Raw genomic sequence first — 20571 nt, 5'->3', positions numbered from 1 at the left:
CAAACCCTCGGTATAAATATTTGATTTGTAATCTATTTACATAAATACATCTTGTTAAAAATATATGAATTGTTTTGTTTGTTTACCGAAATTCGGTGCCTACGTGTCTGTAAACACGGACGTTTCACAAAAAAAATTCGAGGCTGCACGGCCTATTTTCTAATCTTCGACCTCCATCAATGCCACGAAAATCTCACTGGCGTCGCAGGTATGTACATAATAATTGAGAAATTGAGTTATTTTTATACTTATACTGCGATCTATTTTTTTTTCATGAAGTTAATTTTATCCAAAGATATTATCAATATTGTTGGTACCTTACCTTACTCTTTCTTTCAAACAAGGTGAAGGTCTGCTTCTTAACAGTTTCTTGTTTGAATAATTTTGAACAGAATGCTATCAGACGAATATTTCATCCAGTTACTCAGACATTTAGATCGATAACATAATTTGATGAAATTATAATTCAATAAATGCTATACAACGACGGCTAGGGTCAGATGAGATGTATTTGTTCATCCGTATTTTTTGATAGGTATACTTACCTATATAGTGCAGTCACTGAAGGTGGATTTGAGCTACTCCCTCTGATTTCGTTGAACCTCCATCGATTTCCATGAAAATTGGTGAGTGGTTAGAGGATATCCCAAGGAACAAAGGTGACATGGTGCTAACTTGCGCTTTTACCCTGGGGGTGGATGCCACCCCTCCTCGGGGGTGAAAATTATTTTATTAAAAATAACCCCACAATTCGATAGAGGGACAAATTATAAGCAAAATTTGTTATATAAAGTTATTAAAATAAATCAAAACTTTTTGAGTTATTAAAGATCAAAGATTTTAATTTTTCGTGAGAAAAATGCATGTTTTTAACCGATTTTTCATAAATAACTCAAAAACTATAAGTTTTTACAAAAAAGTTGTTATTATCAAAATTAAGGTTAATAAAAAACCAAATAAACTCCTTACTAGAGAAACTTTTCAGTGTTGGCTAGAAGCGAGTTATAGGTAGGGTTACCATACGTCCGGATTTCGTCCGGACAGTCCGGATTTGAAAGACATGTCCGGATTGGCGTCCGGATATGAGAAATGTCCGGATTTTTTTCTTTACTAAAAAAATGGAAAACATTTGGCCTAGCGATGGGAAATTTCATTCTGCGCAGCATCTAGTTAAGTTATTTCGTTCTGTAATATTATTTTCTAGGTCTAAAGTATGTTAAAACATAGGTGTAAGGTGTATATGTATTTTAAACGTTCAGAGATTTTCGATGTTGGTTGCATATTGTAGAGAAACAGATGTACTTTTAATTGTGCCATAATATGCATTTCGCATATGTGAACAATGTAGAGGTAGCAACAGAGTCAAATTTACATTTTAGATTTTCTACAACCACTTGGACTACCCCCTGTCCGGATTTGGGCTTAATAAATTATGGTAACCCTAGTTATAGGTTATAGGTAATTTAATGTATATTTCTTTCGTCGAGTACCCAAATCTAAGTATCAAGCTTAAATACCGGGAAAATGATGCATTTTTTAACATAAACTTATTAAACATTTGTCAAAGTTCATAGAAATATCTATCAAACAAGCCCTCGAACAAGTTGATAGCATTAAAATTTATGCACCAAAAATGTTTCAAAATTTATCTTTTAAAAATTTTTCCAAAAAATGTTATTGTTTTTTTTTATAAATAACTCCGTTAATTTTTAAGATATCAGGTTCACCTAAAAATTAGTTAAAAGTTGATTCCAAAAGCCAATGAAAAACGTCAAAATTAGTCTTTTAAACTTCTTATTTTTTAAAAAATAAAAGGTTAAATGGCCCCGGTTACATGGTTCTCGCAGCAAAATTGAAATTTTAAACGTTTCTATCTCGGTTATTTTTCATTCTACGGAGTAAAATGGGTAAAGTATTTGGAACTGACAAAACTAAAATTTAGTCATGTATCATTTTTTACGTATATTGAGTATTTTTGGAGTTATTATCAAAAGAAAATGAAAAGTACGATAATTTTAAAAATTCTGATTTTTTTAAATTATACCTTTTTTTTTCAAAAATATGCATTTTAAACCGGCCAAAATTGTTGAAATCATTAACTATGTTAACCTAAAGAAATTCTTGTGAGGATTACTACAAATTTTAATTTTGGTGGAAATGGCGTATGTTTTATTTTTCACTTTTTCCTAAAAAATCGAAAGGGTTCTCTTATTTTCATCATAGCTTGCTTAATTTTGATGCTATTAACTTCTACTGGAGCTCATTTGATAGGTATTCCGAAGTACTTTGACAAGTGATTAACAAGTATATTCTATAAAATGCATCGTTTTCCCGTTATGTAAGCTTGAATACTTAGATTTGAGTGCTCGCCGAAAAAAATATACATTCAATTGCCCATAACTCACTTTGAAATAACATTAGTTTAGTTTTTTAAGTAGGGAGTGTATTAAATTTTTTATTATCTTTAATTTTGGTAATAATAGGCTTTTTTTACAAAAGCTTATAGTTTTTGATTAATACGTGGAAAACATCTTTAAAACATGCATTTTTGTTAAGAAAAAATAAAATCTTTGCTATTTAATAACTCAAAAAGTATTGATTTATGTTAATAACTTTATATAACAAATTTTGCTTAGAAGTTGCCCCTCTATCGATTTCTGGTATTATTTTTAATAAAAAAAAATGTCACCCCCGAGAAGGGGTGGCATCCACCCCCAGGGTAAAAGCGCAAGTTGGCATCATGTCACCTTTGTTCCTTGAAGTATATTCTAACTACTCACCAATTTTCATGAAAATCGATGAAGGTTCAATGAAATCGGAGGTGAAAACCTTCAGTGACTCCACTACTAATCATATTTTATTTTGCCTTTCTGTCTATTCAACAAAGTCAACAAAGAAATAAAACGGAGATGCAAGGTTGACAAACAACAATAATACTAATACATATACAACAATAGGGCTTTTCATCGATTGTCATTTGTTTCGAGCTTCTGTCATATGTTGTATAATCTGTGTATATACACGGATTATACGACATATGACAGAAGCTCGAAACAAATGACTGTGAATGAAAAGCCCTATAGGAAGGAAATTAAGAGTCATGATTAAAACAACCAGCCAAGGGACCTGTTTCGAAAAATACAAGGGATACAAACATAACAAGAGACTTTGAAGCCAGAACATGAGCTATCGAAGACCACACAGGGATTCTGAAAACAAATAGAGAGGATATAGCAGAGACCTCTAGACATACTGCCAGTATCTACATATATAAAGACGACCAACACCTGGAACATATCCACCTTAATTTAGAAGAAATGGAAGAAGAACATAATAAACTAGAAAGCGAAGAAAGACTGGAAATCAATAAACTGAAAATTAATAAGGAAGCAGGCCCAGATATATGATACACTCAACGAAAAAGGTACGTAATATCAATAAAAATGTTAATTCAGACAACAAACGCAATACTTAAAATTTGTCCAATTCTTGGTTTTATTGGGACAACAAAACGATGTTCCTCAATTCATTATTTTCGTTCGTTGAGCCAATGTATTACGTTTATTGAATGGATGAACATTAATTATGTATACCATAATATCACTTTATTTGGTATTACGAAATCTGTTCACTGAGTCAACGAACACTATTTATTGATATTACGAACTCTGTTCACTGAGTCAACGAACACTATTTATTGAAACAACAACGTCGTTAATTGACCGACGAAGACTATTCGTTGTGTCAATAACAGTGTTATTTCTCCTAACGTATTTCGTTTATTTCTACAATTATTTCCGTTTATTGTTACAATTAATTCCGTTCATTCCTACTATGAACGTATTTTATATTAATAATTACTGAATGCAATAACCCAATGTATGATATTAATTGATTAATAATAATTTTTTAAATTCCCCTTTTTTGTCCTTAACCTAAAGGACTTTACATTGTGTGATTTTTCATATGATTTCACTTATACAGTGTACTGGAAAAAGTGTTACACTCCCCCACCCCCTTATTAACTTATTTATTTTTAGCACATAAGCAAAACACTCGGACAGGTCGATTTTTAAAATAATCAAAGTATATTATAACATCAATGTTTCGAACTTTACAAGATCCCTCTTCAGGTGACAGGCGCGGCGTAACTTTGATTTTTTTAATGGGAAAGTACGTCATGTGACAGCTTATTTAAAAGCGTTTGAAATAGTGATTCCAAAAATGTATAACACTTTAATCCTTTTTGAGAGCGCAGGTTCAAAATTTCGATCGAATTCTTTTTAAGCGCATTCATTTTTTTTGGAATTCTGAGAAAACTAATAAGTATTTTTGAAAAATTTGAACGCAGAATAAAATATTACATTATTACCGAGGGCAGAAAGTCCCTTAGAATAAACAAAAAGTTTCTGTTGAATGGTATGCCTATTTGAAATTAAAAATCATACTAAATTTTCTCTTTCACCCCTGTGACTTATTAAAATAATCATTATAGAGGTTCTCAGGGACTTCAGACCCTCGATAATACTGTAATATTTTATTTTGCATTTAAATTTTCAAAAATAATAATTAGTTTTCTCAGGATTCGAAAAAAATTAATACATTTAAAAAGAATTCGACCGAAATTTCACGATAATAGACACACAAAAACTTCCTTCTACTACGGACTACACTTGAAAACGAAATGCAATTATTATTCGGCACTTCGGTAACACAGAGAAGCTAGGGGTATCACGATAAGGAAAAGCCGTTAACTTTCAAATGGTCAAGCAAAACATTTATTGTCTCAACAACTACGATTATTGTCACAATCAACGCATTGATTGTGGGAATTAAATGCAGTAGTAGATTGATTAATGCATTCGTTGTCACAACAATAAATTTATATCTATTCAATAATCATATATTACTCTATATTAACAACATTTGTACATTGTTTTAATGAAATCTGTACGTTGTCACGATAAACCAAGGTAATTGCTTGTCATCTACGAAATCAAGAACGTGAGTTGCTGCCAGAATTAACAGTATTTATTAAATATACGAAACTAAGTTATTGGCTAAATAAATTGAGTGTTATTGATTAATGTACTCTAGTTATTCTCACAATTATTATTCAATCATTGTGACAATAACCAAATACATTCGTCAATGTCTAAAAGTTCGTTGAAACAACAAATTAAATTGTTGTGACAACGAAATACTATTCAGTAATCACTGTTAATCAATATTACGAACTAAATTTTTTTGAGTGTAACAGCAGAAATGCTTAAGAAAAAAAACAAGGGTTTCAACTACTTTGCAATCAAATATGGCATTTCAGGCAATGTCCCATTGGTTGGACGCAAAAGATCCATGGGGATCTCTTTACGAGGTAAGAGTATGTACAGTTGGGTTCTCTCTGTATAATAGGATGAAGTCGCTGTTAGACTAAACCATTAGTGTTGCCATCAAATTAAAGCACAACAAATTATCGGCTGGAGGTGGCTTCTTTTGTGGATCATAAACAGAAGATTGAGTCACTTTACAAGAGGTTGAGACACTTTAGTAAAACAAATATTAGCTACAGCCTGGGAGTACGATATAGATATCCACAAACTCTTTGTAGATTTTCGACAAGCTAATCACAAAATAAATAATAGAGATAAAAAATGTGAGAGTTTGGTATACCAAGGAAATTAGTTAGTTCAACCCACTATGAATCACAAACAAGCGCAAGTACGACCCGATAAATTATTAATATTTTGATCGCGTGACTGTTTCGTATCTTACACTGGAGTGAGGTGTAAGGATATTTCGTTTTGTTATTAATTTTGTTTTTCTTTTGCAGACATCTATCCAGGGGGACTTCTCTGCAACAGGGCAATATACAGAATTATATTTTATTTTTATTTTGATCTGTACATAATTACCTTAAATATATTTACTATTAACCATAGTCAGCCATATTAACTATTCGTTGAGGCAGCATATTTATGGCCAATATAATTTTAACTTTTTTTATATCCCAAACTTACATCCTAATATTAAATTCGTTATTGCGACGAATATTTCGGTAGTAAACATTGGATATTAGTATTCTATTTATACATCCTTAATTCTATTTTTACTGGAAAAATAGTATGATTACGCGTAATTTGTTTATCTCAAGATATTTCCAGCGAGATAGAATTTTATAGTAAACACGCACTATGGCTGAAAATCACGAGGAAGAGTATGATATAACAGCACAGAGTGTTTTACGTTTTCGAAAACAGAGTGAAAACAATCACAAGAGAGTATAATCTGATATATAATACTATTTATTTACATTAATACAACCATATATACGATTTTAATAATACTTTTCCACTGATCTAAACAATATACGAAATCTATTAGTTTATGCAGTAAAAAATATTTCTGATATAATATAAAAGCACCAATACGGCTTTGACACATAGACACTGATGGGAAACTTTTTTGAAGTAATACTTCTTTAGGCGCGATTGGGAGGGAATTTTTATTATTCTGCGCGCATGCGCACACAGACAGTATGGAGTTCGTTGCTAAATCCGAAGAATATACTCTCTCTTAAAGTCTATATTCTTTGCTAAATCTTTTAAATTATGTATGTATTGTGTATGTATCAGTCCAAAAGAGGTGTGGAAAGAATATTACTATTTATACTGAATAGTATATTCATTATAATTTTTGTGTCTTTGGATTTGTCTTCCTCAGGAGTAAGATAATACGTATTGCTATATCATTTTTATAATTTATACTTCACTTCGTCTATTTGTTACCGTGATTTGTCATAACGTCCGAGAAACCGTATAAACAGTGAGCTCGTAGAGTCGTGGATCATTGATTCGACTACAGATCGAGAGGTCCCTGGTTCAAATACGGACAACTGCTGCCTTTTTTTTTAATTTTTGGATTTTTGGAAAATGGTAACTATTAAAATTAGTTTAATATTTAAATAAAATAAGAATAAACTGTTTATAGTAAGTATTTTATTTCGTTGAAATCATATAATAGAAGTATAACTTCTTACGTGCGTACAAAGTACACACACGTTCTTTTTTTTAAGATGTAAAACAATATAGTTACCCATCAGAAACGGTGGGCGTCAATGTGTAACAACACGAGTATAACTCCAGCTAACGTTGAAAGCCAATTTACTTAAATTCGACTAGCTCTGTCTCTCAGCTGTAGGTGTGTCTTTAGGGTCTCTCAGGCACCGGTACGTGTATATTGACGAGGGAGGACTTAAGATTAGCAGGTCAAAAAAGGAGTATTATGTGGTTGGAAGCAATAGGAATGGCTGGTGAAACTCACTGGCGAAGCGTCCATGTAACCACTGTTACCATTGGTAACAGTTAAAAATCTTGCAATAAATATTTTTTGACTGTTATGAAATAATTCCATTTATATTTTTTACTAACAGAAATATTTGTTAATAGTACCTAATTCAGTAAATAGCCAACTAGACGCACGAAAACTTTGACGAGATATGTGAATCCATTGCACGTTATTATATGCTGTTACCAATACTGGCAGTGGTAACGCAGGAGAAACCTCGCTATCGCTCGGGACTAGCTCGTTTCTGAAAATTTTGAAGGAGCGACGGCTCTGTTAGAGAGGGCGCGCGGGCACGCTGTGTATATCAGTATTGTAACCATTTTGAGGATTGGTAACATTAGTTTAGTACCTATTACAGATTACAATGTGCGTGCATTTAAACATGGAAGAGTGTTACTACGTATTGCGTAATTGATCAACTACTTGAAAAGTTGATATTGAAAAAATATTGATATGAAAAAATGATATTATTGAAAATGGAAGAATTAAAATATAAACAATAGTTTTCAAAATCTATTCTTTTTCCTACTTTTTCATTTTTTTATGTTAATTTTATGGTAGGATAATATGTTTAGTTTGTTTATTATTTATTGTTATACCTGTTACATATACAAAATTACATACATATAATTTGGGAACAGTGATTTGTTTAATTTTATCCCACAGGATTGAAAACAAAAACTTATATTTGGGAGGTTCAAAATAATTTTTTTTAAATAAGATTTTTTTACATCTGGTTTGGTAACACTTTAGAAAAAGTCACGCGTCGCCACTGGTGAAACCGCATTGCTTGAAGAAAAGCTAGTATCAGTTAAGTAGAAGCATTAAAATACTTTGGCTCCTACATAACGGGAAATTGGGGAAATGGGATATTGGATCGAGACATTAGAGCAGGATGGTGAACTGTGGCCTGTAAAGAGGGTTCAGAAAAATATCACCGAAATTAAAATGTTATGGTGGATGTTGGGTAAGAGTAGAATGGACACGATCAGGAACAACGTGATCAGGGAAAGATTCGGGGTGACTACAGTCTCAAAAAGGGTTCAAGAACAAAGACTGCAATGTATTGATCACGTCAGACGTAGAAATGGAAAATAGTGTGGCGAAGGATAGAGCTAGAGGAAAAGAGAAATACAGGTAAATGGAGGAGAACAGAGGACTGTAGAGAGAAATGTTTAAATGAAGAAGAAATGATGGACAGGAATGAGTGGCGAAGAAGAGTAAGGAACACAGATCTCTGAAAAGGGAAAAGCAGAGGAAGAAGAAGATTTCAGGTAGGCATTCCATGTAGAGGTCTGCACTCCGGTAGAAGCCCAAGAGTCTGGCTAGCTGGTCGCTGATCACTAAATGTGTCACAAAATAAGTGACCACGACCGCGCAAGGTGCGCTCCTTCACCAGTGCATAGTGTCACTTTCATAGCAGTGGACATTTACTAATTACATCAAGGACCTCTTAGAGTAAAAAATATCAAATAAACTCTTTGTTTCTATCAAATATGCTTTCAGAGTAGAAGTCGCTGACATAATACATTTTTTATACAAGAAATGTATTTTCTATAAACTTTAATTGTATTTTGAAATAATTATTTTGATATCAGTTTCTACTTTGGAATCCTAAAAGAGGTTAGGAATGTTAAGTAAAAAGTTTATGGTTTATTACGAGATTGTATCAAAATATTTGATGGCAGAATAATATATTTAATAAATATAATTGACCCAAAAAAGCAAAAAGATATGCAAAACACTCATAAATATTAAATAAAAACTTCTGTAATCGCTAAAGCCAATTACATATTAAAATTACGAACAGCAGGAAATAGGTCAGAGTATGCCCTAGACAGAACACTGGCGCCACTCGAAGGGGTGGTTATGTCTCTTGAACTCAACTGGCGCGGTCTGCGGTTGGATTTTATGCATTTCAGACATTTTGGCTCATTGCAAGTCGTTTCGTAGTTCGTACATCGAACCATTTAACTGAACACTTCAGTAGTTGTTCGATATTTATTTTGTGGATGCATGCTTTTAGCTAAACAAGTAGTAAAGCTGGTCGTTTTCAGATTCATTTAGAAAATGTGCAGTAAATAAAAATACTTATACACAGTTAATCATTTTATAATATTACATTTATAACATTTATAAACATGGCAATAATGAAAAGTCACATTCTAATGTTTTGACAGTTCTCTTACGTCAAAAATTTTGACCTACGTAATATCGCTTTTGTAGTAAAAATACTATACTTGAAAGTTTACCTTTGAGATGGTCAATATGGTTATACCAAGTCAGTGTGTTGTCAATTGTCATGCCCAGCAATTTTACAGTATTTTTTTCCACACGAGCATCGAATGGATTAGATGAAAAGAATAAATTTTGAGTTTTGTTGTCATTTAGTTTAAGTTTATTTGCTGCGAACCATGATTGAGCATTTGAATTTACATTCGTAGAAGTGGTTTCTAAAAGAGAACGATTTCTGTCAGAAAAAATAAAAGTAGTGTCGTCGGCAAATAATACTGTTTTACATGGAGCCATAAAATTGGACAAGTCATTAACATAATATAATAAATAATAGAGGGCCCAAAACAGAACCTTGTAGAACTCCATGCTTAACATGCTTAAATTCAGAGAGACAATTTCCATATCTGACTGCTTGGTATCTATCACTTAGATACGATTTAATTAGTTCTAGAGGAGTACCTCTGATACCGTAAAAGTGCAGTTTTTTAGTAGGATATCATGAGAAACACAGTCGAAAGCCTTTGAAAGATCACACAACGTTCCAGTAAAGGATCTGAGGAGTCAGATCAACAAAGCATCTGCATTGTCAGGATGTCTGCGGGAGATAGTCTGGTCAAATCCGTATATGCGCACAGATAGTAAAATTATAAATAGAATTCCACAAGGAAAAATTTCCTGTAGCTGACTGTATACCATTAATTACAAGTAAAATTTAATAAAAAAATTTTGGTTTGTTAAAGGTATATTAGTTTAAAAAGCCCCTATAGGGCTACAAACATAGAAACAAAACGTTTTCGCTCTGTAACAAGAGCATCATCAGTGTTACAGGAACATGGTGAGCCAACAAAAAAATACAAAGGTCAAAGCCTTTCAAAAACAGACTAAAAGTCTTATATAGATGCCAACATGGCAAAACCCAAAGGATGGATAAAATTCCTATGGCTACGGCCCTAGGGCAACATATGACTCCCACACGTGGTAAGTGGGTAATAGATAACATTAGGTCATTATGTTACAAGAGGTGACAGGCGAAATAAATAGAATCTACAAGACCTGCATACGATCAATCATGACATATGGCACAGAAGTGCGCGAAGACACCAACAAAACGAAACAGATGCTAAGAAATTGCCGAAATGGAAACCCTAATAACAATAGTGAGGAAAACAAGAAGAGACAGGGTGAGAAATATAAACATTACAGAGCAATGCAAAATTCAAGATATTGTAAGATGGGGAAGGCAGCGCAAGAGGATGTGGTACAACCATGTAAGACGAATGGATGAGAATATACTCCCAAAAATTGCCCTAGAAAACAACCCGCCCGGTTCAAGACCTCCCGGAAGACCACCTAAAAGATGGAGGGATAGTTGGCAATCCATCCATTTCTCTGTATTAACAATCTGTGCATTTCATTTCATTAATAATACTCCAGGCTGTGGGTGAAAAATAGGTCGATTTCAGGATATAATTCAGGAATTATTGAAACCTATCAGGTGTTGTAAAGGACGATGCCAAGAATAACTTCTACTAAAATGTGACCAAAAATATTGTGAGCTTTTTTTGTTATTGCGATTTTCATTTGTTAAATTTGCAATTTTTAAAGATTTTTAATTTTGCAGCTTAGGATATTGATTCGAGGGAAAAACTTTTTAATAGAAAGTTGTAGTAAATTAAAAACCTACAATTTGAGCTATGGTAAGTTTAATTTAGTGTATTGGTTATTGCAACACAGCCTGCGAAAGGTCCAAAATGGCCGTTTTTTACAATTACGTTATTTATTGTACAGATAATTTTTTTTTATTTTTTAAAGCTTTAAAATGAAGATCTTTCAATTCCAAACATAAAAAAAATTGTAAGGCCGGATTAACGAATTTGTTGCTTAGATATTATAAATTGTTTATCCCAAGAGGTCAAATGTCCAAGGCTATAACTTTTTGAAAAAAAATCGTAGAGAGTTGGTGAAACATCCAATCTCCTTCTACAGAGTTATATTTTCATATTCTGATGTTAATAAATGCGTAAAACATTTTTAAACTTCTAATTTTTGGGTTTGAAAATAAGGGGGCAATATTCGTTATAAACATTTAGATCTGAAGCGGCCCTGTACATCCTATGAGTTTCTAACTTACAGACTATTGTTGCTGAAGACGAAACGAAGATTTATAAAAAAAAATAAAAAATTTCTACGACCAACTGAAGCCGAGATAATTGATTCTTTTTTCTTAAATCGTAGTGCCTTTATTTACAACAATTAAGAAATTATTTTACAGTCATTGACTAAAGAAAGACTTATATTATCTTAAATTAAAAATAATTATAAAATATAGTTACATTTAATTATTAAAAATTATTTTTAAAATCGGTGCTTTTGCGAACGTCTGAATTTTGCAAATCGCCCGGCTCGCTTCAAATCCGCGCGCTCGGAAAATTTTTACGTAACTTGTATTAAATTTTGACCGAAAACAATTTAATAATATTACCATTATAATATACAGTCTATTTACCACTGTATTTGTTTTTCTTGATAAACTTTTATATGTGAATATTCTCATTTCTGAAGAAATAATATTACAAAAATGATACATATAATATATGAAATATATAACTATATTTTTAATTTTTTCATTGTTATATAAATATAATAATAATGTCACTTCTTATTATACAATATAAAACTTTTTCTTCTTGTATTGACTATCCGTTTTGGATGTTGGCGACCATCATGGCAATCTGTACTTGCACACTAAATCGGTACTGCTGCTCTAAAAAGATTTGTAGTTGTTGTGTTGAACGACGTACGTAAATTTTCTAGCAAGGTATCCTTCGCCTTCCTGGTTCTCAGTTTCCAAATGGGGTTTGCCAAATTGCCATGATGGTCGCCAACATCCAAAACGGATAGTCACTACAAGAAGAAAAAGTTTTATATTGTATAATAAGAAGTAACATTATTATTATTATATTTATATAACAATGCAAAAATTAAAAATATGGTTATATGTATCATTTTTGTAATATTATTTCTTCAGAAATGAGATTTCACATATAAAAGTTTATCAAGAAAAACAAATACAGTGGTAAATAGACTGTATATTATAATGGTAATACATATTATTAAATTGTTTTCGGTCAAAATTTAATACAAGTTACGTAAAAATTTTCCGAGCGCGCGGATTTGAAGCGAGCCGGGCGATTTGCAAAATTCGGCCGCTCGCAAAAGCACCGATTTTAAAAATAATTTTTAATAATTAAATGTAATTATATTTTATAATAATTTCTATTTTAAGATAATATAAGTCTTTCTTTAGTCAATGACTGTAAAATAATTTTTTAATTGTTATAAATAAAGGCACTACGATTTAAGAAAAAATAAACAATTATCTCGGCTTCAGTTGGTTGTAATTTTTTTTTATAAATCTTCGTTTCGTCTTTAGCAACAATAATCTGTAAGTTAGAAACTCATAGGATGTACAGGGCCGCTTCAGCTCTAAATGTTTATAACGAAATTAGCCCCCTTATTTTCAAACCCAAAAATTAGAGGTTTAAAAATGTTTTACGCATTTATTTACATCAGAATATGAACATATAACTCTTTAGAAGGAGATTGGATGTTACAACTAACAACTCTCTACGATTTCTCTTCAAAAAGTTACAGCCTTCGACATTTGACCTCTTGGGATAAACAATTTATAATATCTAAGCAACAAATTCGTTAATCCGGCCTTACAATTTTTTTTATATTTGGAATTGAAAGATCTTCATTTTAAAGCTTTAAAAAATAAAAAAAAAATTTGTACAATAAATAACGCAATTGTAAAAAACGGCCATTTTGGACCTTTTCAAAAAAAATCTTTAAAAATTGCAAATTTAACAAATGAAAATCGCAATTAAAAAAAAGTTCACAATATTTTTGGTCACATTTTAGTAAAAGTTATTCCTGGCATCGTCCTTTACAACACCTGATAGGTTTCAAAAATTCCTGAATTATATCACGTTTTTTCACCCACAGCCTGGGGTATAATGATTAAATAGCTCTTTGAGCCTATAATGCATTCGTTTGTCGTTGACCATTTCTGATTTGTCCAGCGTTATAAATAATTTCTTATTTCTAGGACTGGTTGGTTAGTCAGTGGGGGATTGCTTATACCAGCAATCACTCGGATGCCAGAGTCTCGTGTCTTTGTTTCCCTTAACATCCTGCTAACTTTTTGGGTCCGTGATATTCTTCTGTCTGGTGATTTGTACAGATCTTCTTAACTGTTCTTATGATAGATACATACCTCAGAGAACGTGACAGGGAGAATAGAGTGCTGTGGAAGATAAAATCTGTGAACTCATAACGGGAAAAAGCTGAAGAAGAAGGAGAAGATATCACTCTTTAAACGTTTAGTCCCAACCTACTTTGTTCTCCAATTACTCTCCTACTTCTTCTTGCAGTACCGTCTCCTATAGGAGGTTGGCTACTACCACAGCAATTTTAACTTTGTTGGCTGCAGCTCTGAACAATTGTATTAAACTGCACCCATACCACTCCCTTAAATTTCGCAACCAGGAAATCCTCCTACGTACCACATTTCTCTTTCCCGAGATTTTTCCTTGGATTATGAGCCTTAGCAGGGAGTACTTGTCCCCTCTCATTATGTGGCCTAGATATTCCTTGTGGCCCCCAATTACTCATGCGCAAAAAAAATCATTACTTTTAAGGAAAACTCATAAATCTTTACAACCTTACATGCTGCTTTTAGCATTTGACTAATTTTAGAAATCCTTGACACTGGGAAGATCTATTTTTAAGTAGCTCGAATCTTGTTTTTTGAATAACTGTATTTTTAGTCACCGGTTGAGCTTGAGCTAAAGGAATTCGCAATTGGCATCACCTGTTTATGGCAGTTATTTAAAACAGAGGATATTTGAAAGACGGTTTCGGGGCTAACAAGAATAAGTTGTAACTTAAAAAGACAAATTAAAAGAGTTAAAGGTATGTAAATCCCGTTTTTATTAATTTCAGCGATAAAATGCCAATCAATAAAAAACATAGTTTTTAATTAAAAACAACTTATATTTCATTTCGGTTCAAAGGTGATCCACCATCCCATAAGTACGTTTCTGTCTCTCCAGACGTCTTCAGTGGTGCTACATGAACTACATATAACTAGAATGTGCAATATTTTTTTGGAGCATAAGGATGAAAATAATAAAAGACTAGTTCACAACGAGGATATCAAAAAGCGATGGTATAAGTCCTTCAACAGTTCATTAAACGAAGAATTTGGTTCAATACCAATCGAATTGTTTACTATTTACTACATACTTACAATATTTTTTTTATTTGCCATATATTTAACTTATGTGGATACAAAGATAAAGAAACAAACGCTCATATGGTATCCATTGATCATGAGAAAGCATATGATAGACTTCCTCAAGTTAGATTTCTTTTAACACTAGTGGTTACTCTTTCATACCTCCTGGTATAGAAGAGGCAAATACTGAAAGTAGGATTGCACCAAGATTTGGTGTTTAGGTCCTTAGGTATTCTCTTCTTACAGTTTCTGGTTTCTTATAGCAGGGTTTGCAGTTAAGGTCTCCATTGAAAATACCTATTTTATTCAGGACTTCTCTTAATAGAACATGCTTGCTCAATATTCCTGTAACTGCTCTCAGTTTATTTTTGCCATATATGGAGCTGTTCCTCTGTTATTTTTGTACATGGTCCACTAATAGAAATTTTCATATGGGTTTGTTTTGAAACACTCTCCCAATATCACGCTTTTAGTACTTCCAGGGCCACAGCTGGTCCGTTTGATTCGCTCGCTCCTCTTAGCAGGTTGATCTACTTTTTCGTTGCCTTAAGTTGCGTTCATAACGGAGACTATCGGATGGTATCATCGCCTAGAGCCTAGTATCGTACTCTTCATTTTCGTGAACGCTCGCATTTAACATAATGCATTTTATTTTACCTGGCGATCGATAATATGGTACGAGCAGTACGAGCAATACTAGGGAGCAAGGGTCGGCGCCTCGTTGTGAGCGCTCACTTAGGTGCCCTAATATCCTGGTACCCAACAAGCTCAACCTTATTCCGGTGTTCCAGGTCATTCAGTGCTTTGATACAATCCCACAGCACTCTGGATGTTACTTCATGACACGCCAGTGCCTCCAGTGCCGCTTGACTGTCTGACAATACATGGATCTCTTTTTTTTAAAATGCTTTCTTATTAATTCCCTTTGCACATTGCAGTATCGCATATCTGCGCTTGGAACACAGTGCAGTTCCTCCTCAAGAAAAGCTTTCGTTTTTCGACGATTTGTTTTAGAATGAAAACCTTGTTAATCTTCTGTCTCCCAACATAACAAACAAGAGTCTTTTTAGTACAAAATTTAACAAGACTAAAATAATCAATCTTAAGTGTAGAAACATGGTGGAGCAGGCACATCGCCAGGCACATTGCTACCCACACCGCATCCTGAAAAACAAATTATTTTGTTCTTCAAAACGTAGCGAGGTGCATAGCGAGATGCGATGCTCCACTATGTTTCTACACTAAGATTCACAGAACTATGATTCCAATATATTTCTTCTATTACATCCTCCTCAAAACTCGGAGATGTTTCTAGTTCATCATCTGTATCTTGATATGAAATTTGTGCTACGCAGACAAAGACCCAGAATCTTTACAAGCTTTCTTCTTATTAGATTGACTACGGATGCTACAGTTGATTTATCAGACTTCTTCCTTTCTCTTCCGAGAGGTAATCTTTCTGAATCTGCTTTCTCTGGTGTACTATTTAAAATACGACTCCTGCCTCTCTTCCTTCCTCGTTGAGCTTCTTTGCGTTGTGCAGCTTTAGGAAATGGTCGGATTTCCTCAGGTATAATCAGGATTTTCATTGGCCTTGTAGGTTCTTGAGTGATGTTAGATTCTTCAGAAGTTAATGATTTTTCAAAAGATGTAGAAGGAACTTTTGAGAAATGATGTGAAATGGTTGTATGCTCAACTACAGGATATTCTTGTTCTGTTGAGGAAGAAGTATTAATAGCTTGTGCAGGTGGAGGAGGCCGGTCAGTTACTGAAGACATTAGGAATTCTGCTTCGGCAAATGGTTCACTGTTGAAAGGGTAGATGCCAGTCTTTCGAAAACCAGAAATAATTTCTTCTGCGTTAAAGCCAAAGGATAAGATTTCCCAGAATATATTGTTAACAATTTTGATAATATTATTTACGAGAATGAAGATATTAAGGGTGAAAAATTTTCAAATTGTCATAGTATTGTCAACAATAAAAAAATACTACCACGATAAATAATTGAAATTAGAACCTTAAGCTTAAGAGGCAACAGTAGCGATCAACAGGTAGCAACAAACGCGGTCCAAGATTGCGGCTGTAATTTTGAATATTTTGTCGAGATATTTGGCACACATATTTGTAATATAATAAAGATTGGCGGTACAGAGCCCAATTTGAGAAATATGTTAGTATGTGGAAATTACTCTGTAACTAAATAAAATATTGCAAAAAGGAGCCTGTACCACCATTAAGAAGAACAAAAAAATAAGCTTTCTTCAAATAAACTTTTTTATCCCATGCCTAGATTTTGTGTCATATTGGACCTAGTAAAATTTTTTATCTCTAACAAGAAATCTAAAATATTATAACTAAATAACTGATTAGTCAACATAGAGAAAGTGTCATTGTCATTTTGTTTTATCTTTATGAATTTATTCATCATATTTGAGAATAACCCTTTTTGAGTGTTCGACAGCTGAACGGTGTTGTACGAATAAATCTCATACGTGTTCATCAGCTTATAACCTTTGGATAAGTCTTTTGCCAACTCTTCCGCAATCCACGTTCCAGTGAGAGCCCTCTCTTCATCGGAATGTTGGCATTCTTCTTGAACAAAGTCTTCGCCACCCTTTCGGCAGAAAACAAACATACATTATAACATTTACAAACAACCAAATAGGTTGTTACCTATTGACCCACTTACCACGTGTGCGAGTCATATGTCGCCCTAGGGCCGTAGCCATAGGAATTATATCCATCCTTTGGATTTTGCCATGTTGGCATCTATATAAGACTTCTAGTCTGTTTTTGAAAGGCTTTGACCTTTGTATTTTTTGGTTGGCTCACCATGTTCTTGTAACACTGATGATGCTCTCGTTACAGAGTGAAAACGTTTTGTTTCTATGTTTGTAGCCCTATAGGGGCTTTTTAAAATAATATACCTTTTACCAAGACAAAAATTTTTTATTAAATTTTACCAAATTGTTCCGGGCCCATATCTTCTTCGCATTATTTTGTAAATTCTGTTACGGATAATTTTTAGAAATAACTGCAGAATATTTGGCATGAGACTTATTAATCGAAAGCAGAAGAAAAATACATTAGGGGTATAATGGAAAAAGGATATCCGAAGGAAACAATTCATTCAGGATTAATAGCATTATATAACGATATTGGCACCGACTTTACGGAAAATGACTGAAGTGCACGGCGTTGATCTTTATTTGAAATACGCTCGCAAAATCAGATTAAGCATGTCACTGACTTGGCTTCTGAAGCCAAATTTCTAAATGAGTAGTATGTTGGAAAAACAATCGATGTTTTGATAAAGTAATTCTCTCTGCCAAAGTCGTATCTAAATCTGGCGTACAAAATATTAGTCATTTTTGTATGAACCATAGTCGAAATATTTGAAGTTTAAGCCGCGTCCACACTAGTAAAAATTTGTGACGAATCAGCTGTTCGTCACAAATATTTGCGTGCTGAAAGTAAATTGTGCTAATGTGGACGTATTCGTGGCATAAATCGGACGCAAGAATTTTCGACGCACACGCTCCATATGTTGTCGGTTTTTGAGCGAAGATCAAAGGATTTGCGTTGCATACGGTTTGCAGTGTGGACCCTTTTTTGGTACAATGTGTGTTTTTAAATCGACAGCGAAACGGGACCAGAGATCATAATGGAGGAAATCGAACAAGCAATACGAAATGCAAAAAACGGAAAAACTGTAAATGAAACTGAAATGTCTAGACGATGAAACTCTACCTGTACTACTGGATCTGTTTAATAATGAAGTATATAAAACCGAAAAAATCCTTTTTAACAATACCAAAAACAATATACGCCAAAGATTGTTCGGACTATAGGACAATATCACTAATAAGCCATACCCTCAAAATATTTCTAAAGGTGGTTCATGGAAGATTATACAGAAAGATAGAATATGATATGGATGATACCCAATTTGGGTTCCGCAAAGGACTTGGAACAAGAGAGGCATTGTTTGCGTTTAATGCCCTCTCTCAAAGATGCTTAGATATGAACCTGGCTATTTATTCCTATTTCATCGACTTAGAAAAAGCGTTTGAGAGCGTCCGACATAAAAAACTAATAGAATTATTGAAAGACAGAGATATAAACAGACAAAATTTACGAATTAACATAAATCTGTATTGGAATCAAAAGGCCAATATAAAGATAGAACAACAAGAATCCGAGAATATTGATATAAAGAGAGGGGTAAGACAGGGTTGTGTTCTGTCGCCGCTACTGTTTAACCTATACAGTGAAGCCATATTTCAGGAAGCGATAGCGGAGCTAAGTGATGGAATCTCTATAAACGGAAGAATAGTAAATAAAATAAGATTCGCTGATGACACCGTTATAATGGCAGATACCCTGGAATCGCTACAAGAATTGCTAAATAGAATTAACGATTATTGCGTTCGATACGGACTAATAATAAACAAGAAAAAAAACTAAATTTATGATCGTCTCAAAAACAGAACATGGAAATGAAAGGTTAATGATAGAGCAAACCCAAATAGAAAAAGTAAAGACATACAAATATCTGGGAACCTGGGTCGATGACAAAAATGACCAAAGCAAAGAAATTAAAGTCCGAATTGAAACTTCAAGGCAAGCATTTATAAAAATGAAGACACTGCTTACAAACAAAAACCTTCAGTTGCCTCTCAGATTGAGGGCTCTAAGATGCTACATATTTGCTATATTGCTATACGGAATGGAAGCTTGGACATTGAAGAGACAACACATAAGAAGAATAGAAGCGTTCGAAATGTGGTGTTACAGAAGAATATTGAAAATTCAGTGGGTTCAAAGGATTACCAATGTTGAAGTGCTACGACGTTTAAATAAGGAGTTAGAAATTATGAAGAGTATAAAAACTAGAAAACTGGAATATTTGGGTCACATTACCAGAGGAGAAAAATGCGAGTTGCTGAGAATTATTATGCAAGGAAGGATCCAAGGAAGAAGAAGCATAGGAAGAAGACGCATCTCCTGGCTGAGGAACCTTAGAGAATGGTTTAACTGTAGTCCATTACAACTGTTCAGAGCAGCAGCAAACAAAGTGACCATAGCCATTATGATATCCAACCTCCGATAGGAGAGGGAACTTTAAGAAGAAGAAGTGTTTTTAAGTCAAGACGCGCACAAAGAATTTTCGATAAACAAATTTTCGATTGTGGAGCATTTAAATTTGCGACGCAAATTTTTGCGACGAACCATAAGTTGTAAGTTATTTGTAAGACTGATATAGGAAAAGATTCCTATAGGCAAAAGACCACTCGGACGTCCCATAATGAGATGAAGAGATAACATCCGAGCAGATCTCCGGAAAATGAACATTCGATTGGACCCTTGGTTGATGGAAGACCGATCAAATTGGAAAAAGTTGTACACATAGTTCAACACGCACGTAAAAATTTACCAGTGAAAATGCGGCTTTAGAGTGCATATAGTCTAAGAGTTAGTGAACCCTCCGACTAACAGTCGTCCTGTAAGGCTAGAAATTTGTCTAGTGATGATTCATAGCACACCAAGGCTAAAAACCATGACCTGGCAGGCCTCAGCGGTGCACGTGTATCTACCAGGTGAATCGAAAAGTGCAAATTTAGGGGGTAAAATAAACTTTCTCCTGTAAGGTTTAAATTTAAGTATGTGTTTGAGTAAGTCATTTAGAA

At 33.5% G+C, this 20571-nt stretch overlaps 1 long non-coding RNA gene across 1 annotated transcript; it reads left to right on the top strand.

The window, feature by feature from the left end:
- Positions 1 to 5938, top strand: LOC126887973 (uncharacterized). Its single transcript, XR_007699320.1, has 2 exons — positions 1 to 208; positions 5831 to 5938. It is a non-coding gene; the product is annotated as an uncharacterized LOC126887973 (long non-coding RNA).
- The last annotated feature ends 14633 nt before the right edge of the window (positions 5939 to 20571 follow it).

This window comes from Diabrotica virgifera, chromosome 7 (assembly GCF_917563875.1).
Source record: "Diabrotica virgifera virgifera chromosome 7, PGI_DIABVI_V3a".
Lineage (NCBI taxonomy): Eukaryota > Metazoa > Arthropoda > Insecta > Coleoptera > Chrysomelidae > Diabrotica > Diabrotica virgifera.
This window is presented reverse-complemented; position numbering and strand designations above follow the sequence as displayed.